Source organism: Salvelinus sp. IW2-2015, linkage group LG23 (assembly GCF_002910315.2).
Source record: "Salvelinus sp. IW2-2015 linkage group LG23, ASM291031v2, whole genome shotgun sequence".
Classification (NCBI taxonomy): domain Eukaryota; kingdom Metazoa; phylum Chordata; class Actinopteri; order Salmoniformes; family Salmonidae; genus Salvelinus; species Salvelinus sp. IW2-2015.
Genome location: NC_036863.1, coordinates 4,988,761 through 4,993,760, shown reverse-complemented (window position 1 = coordinate 4,993,760; position 5,000 = coordinate 4,988,761).

Genomic DNA, 5,000 nt, shown 5'->3' with positions numbered 1-5,000 from the left:
TCGCATTGATCCTCTGCTCAAACATCGCATCTGTTTCGACTTCCGTAATTGACTTGTTTCTCTGGAGATAGGGGGAGGTTGGAGAGGGGAAGAGGAACGGAGGAGAGGGGAGATGAAGAACAAGAAAGTATTTTATAGTGAAGCAGGCCGTAAGTAGAGAACAGGAAGGAGTTGTCCCCTACTGATGACTTCACATCCTGTTCAAAGTGGACTTACTGGTGACTTTTTGTAATCCTTTTGTGTAGAAGAAAGGTTGAGAGAATGGGTGCGTTTTATGTGTGCTGTGTGTGCATGCGTGCATGCCTGTGTGTGTATCTAATAATATTAAGTTGTTATTTTCCTGTCATTATGTGTGGGAAACAGTGTTAATATTTCCACTCTTTTTTAGATTTAGTCTAGTCTTAGCATTTTTKACTTAAAAATATCCTTAAGTCTTAGTCACATTTTCGTAATTTTGAAAATGATTTAGTCGAGTTATTGTCAAAATGACAACAACTGTGGGCCATTTTAGCAAACTAAATGCCCTTTTCATTTTTGTCACATTCTAGTCACATCACATTTGTACCCATGGTAAACATAAATCACTGACTTCCATGTGCACAGACATACATAGCCTTGTCCTACCAATCAGTGSCGGCCGGTGCYGTTTAAGATGAGGGAGGATGATAATTTTTTGGGGAGCATGGCCTTATTTCTATTACACCATATTGGATGAATGTCATTCATATTCCTTTTACCCAGGGTCAATGTAATATCGATAGGTTTAGGCTACTATTGATAGTCAAATTTACCCATAAGGTTTCTACAACCTAGCTATGAATCAAAGTTTCAACGTAGGGGCACAGGTCGAGAGAATTTTGAGATATCAAGGAGACAGACAGTGATGCATTCAATACCGCCTTGTACACTCTGGCCTGCATCTAGCTGATCTAGGGTGTAATCATTAGTCCAACAGTTGCAAATGAGAGTTTCTATTGGACAAATTCTGATATGTTCATCTCCGTTTTGTTCTGTTTGCTTTCGTTTAAGAAATGTTTTTCAACAGAATCGGCAGAATGAACACCTCTGATCACACGCAAACACAGTTCATTTTCATATCAGCCACATAAAAACAACATGATCACTTTGCTCTTTGCATATATAATTCCTTCTCTCACTATATCCTTCACCTTTTTACTTTGCTTGTGGACTTCCATGCACAAAACATCAGCTGTCTGTGACCAGGCAAAAATAAATGGCAATAAATTAATAAAAACCAAAAGCTTACCTTGACTTGGAAGAACTCCAGTGTTGGATAATCATAGTCAGCTAGCTAACATAGCATGCTCTCTGTTTGAGCCAGGTGTTTGGTAGACTAAACTAGCTAGCTGCATTTGCTAGCTAAGTGAAAGTTAAAAAAAAATACAACCATATAGCTATCTCTCTCTGTCATAATTAATGTGCAAGTCTATGGAAGGGGGTGAGAACCATGCCTCCTAGGTCTTGTATTGAAGTCAATGTACCAGAGAAGGACCGAGGTTAGCTGTGCTCTGGCTACAGAGCTGCTGCTGAGGCTACTGTAGACCTTCATTGCAAAACAGTGTGTTTTAATCAATTATTTAGTGACATGAATATATTTAGTAGGATAACTTTACTAAATATTTTACTTTTTATTTGTTTTTATTCACTGAGGAGGATGATCCTCCCCTTCCTCCTCTGAGAAGCCTCCATAGCATCCTATTCTCTTCCCAACTGCAGAAATATGACAAAYATATATAAGATATAAATTATCTKCCCATATAAATTCCTATTTCAGCCTACATAGATATCTCTTTCTCTCTCTCAAGGGAGAGAAAAACATAGGAAGACTGTTGTTTAATTATTAAACTCAACGCTGCTATTGTTTTTAAGTTCGTAAAGCATTTTGTGCTTCTTAACCAGGCAAAGGTAGCTAACTAGAAGGCTGGTGGTGACTGGTTAGCTACGAGGAAGCAAGAGAGTCACCTGAGCAATCTGTATAATCGCTGGCGGAGCCGGAGCGGAGCCTGTCTGCCTGTCTGACCACACTCATCGCTTGCTCCCGTGCAGCTTACCAGCTAATGTAGGCTGTGTAGTGCTGGGTTTGGTAAGTCCTTCCTACTGCTGAACAGAACTGCGCTGCGCATCTGTGCTGTTAATATTAATTGTGCTCATCACTGAAAAGCTCTCAGATTTTAGTCACAGAGATAMTTTTGTCTTATCTCATTTTAGTTAACTGAAATGAAAAATAATTGTATAGTTTTTTCTTGGTCTATTTAGTCAGTTAGTCTTTAAAAAAATATGTGTTTGACAAATRTTTTTGTCACTATTTTTGTTGATGATATTTACACTGGTGGGAAATCACTCTGGCTCTGATGGTCGATTGACATAACCATCTATGTGGATAAGAAGGAATAGACTGGGCGCGCATTATGATTACCACTCATTTGGCTGTCATGTGYACAGAAACGCCTGGAGATTGGCGTAGGACCTTGGCATTACCCCGCTTCCTGCCGCCTTTGTGTCTGCATGCGGCTGATGTCACAGGCATCTATACTCAGGGAATGATATGACACATCTCAGAGGAGGTGTAACACGACAGCAGAGCTTACATGACTAAAGACGAAGGAGAATCTGTTATTCTGGCTCACCAACTCCTCCTCTCATGTGCACCCTCTCTCTCCCTCCTTGCTCTTCCCCTCTGTTTTGCTCTCTCTATTCCCCTTATTAAAAGCAATTCTATCATCCAGGAGATGTTGTTTTTATGGGCTGCTACAGCTAWATATATGTAACAGAAGTTATGTAACATAATTAGAAGTTCTTATTTTTCAATCATTGCATTACATTCATTTAGTTTCCTTGTGCCAGTCGTTTATCCCCATTCAGATGTCTTCCGCTGTTTTCAGTGCGAAAATCCATTTGCTCAGATGGTAGTTGAAATGTGTTTGGCTTACATCAGAAAACATACAGTTCCATTAAATTGCAAGTGAGAGCTTTCATGTGGAGAAAAAAAAGGAGTTACAAACTGCTCGCAAAACCACATAATTTCCACTGTAATTGGGGCACTTTGGACACTGCGTCAAACTGTCAAATATGACGCAAGCTAAACCTGAGATGCGGCTTCATCCRTCCGGMAAATCTAATCTTGACCTTCCAGAACASAACACACACATTTTCCACTGCCAAGGAGGCTCAAGACTTCTTTGAGAAGCACATCAAACCCAACACACAAGGGGACAAGCTGACAGATGGTACCCCATGGCTGGCTCATTATTCAGGTATGCTATCCATGCACAATCACGCAGCCTAGCCTATGGCTACGATGCTGCCCTCAGTATAAGACTAGGATGAGGACACCTCTCATGTTTGGGTACAAAGAACAATATAACTATTTTATGCTGAGCATTGAACTTGTTATAATTATTTTGCCTGTGTTCTAGGACATTTACACAGTGATGACACCATGCCAACTAATGGACAATGGACCATATATGGAGGTGTCATACGTACTGGGACTGCTTTCTTGTGTGGCTACAGTACATTGAATCCATTTGGGCTAAATATGGCAATATACACTGAGTATACAAAACATTAAGAACACCTGCACTTTTCATGACGTACACTGACCAGGTGAATCCAGGTGAAAGCTATGATCCCCTAYTGATGTCACTTGTTAAATCCACTTCATTAGCTGCGGAGACAAGTTAAAGAACAATTTTTTTGCCTTTAGACAATTGAGACATGGATTGTGTGCCATTCAAAGGGTAAATKKGCAAGATAAAAGATGCCTTTGAACGGAGTATGGTAGTAGGTGCCAGGTGTAGGGCTGTGGCGGTTACCAAATGTAATCAGTTGGTGACTGTCAAGCAAATATCTGCAGGTCTAATTGACCGTTAATTAACATAAACACATTTGGCATCTCCTGGCTTCCACAGAGCCTACAAGTTACTGATGCAGACCTTTGGAACATCTACAGWACATTTTAAAGAGTCTAATAAATCCATGTAATATAGCCTACACCTTCACAATAAATTCATTATTTATTTTAGACAGGTCTAACGAAACATGACGTGAAGAAAATGTAGTCTATTTCAGAAGAACAGAATAGCATACTCTGAGTTGTTAGGCCCTGATCTGGATATGCCATATGGCTGTGGGCTACACTCATTTAGCAGACAATATTTGCTCAGAATTTAGTTATTATATTTTCTATAATTTTTTAGTATGAAGAATACAATTGAACAAAGCTGAATAAAATAGAAAGGATATTTTCTCCAAACGATTTGAGGGAGTGTGCACATGCGGATATTCGGTGTTGAAGCTTAATTCKGAGTTATTTATGTAACTTTAGTTGTGATAGAAATGTTGGGCTACTGTATATGTTTAGATTTTTTATTCATTCTAAGGCTGCATGATGCGACTCTAATGATGATTTGAAAAAAATTGCATGAAAGGCTCTGCTTAGTTTTTTGTTCAGGCTGAACACACTTCATCAGTCTCTCATTCACAATTTGACAATAAGTTCACTTATTTAACCTTTATTTAACTAGRCAAGTCAGTTAAGAACAAATTCTTATTTTCAATGACAGCCTAGGAACAGTGGGTTAACTGCCTTGTTCAGGGGCAGAATGACAGATTTTTACCTTGTCAGCTTGGGGATTACGATCTAGCAACCTTCCGGTTACTAGTCCAACGCTCTAACCACTAGGCTACCTGCTGCCCCAATGCCTCGAATTTCCCGGGRGCATCCCCTATGGGTTGCCATAATTACCCCTGAAAAATYCCATGCCTTTTACGGCCAGTGGCCATTGTGCCCTTGGGCTGAATATAATAATTTTWATTCCCTTCTCCCTGCGTGCTGCCTGCTCCAAAGCACCTCTCACTCACATGGCTCTCCGTCACATAATTGGGTCTTTATCACAGGCTACAAGTGATGCCAGTAGATTGGTATAGAGTACGGTATATACATATGAGATGATCTCTCGCTCAACAAAACAACGGAG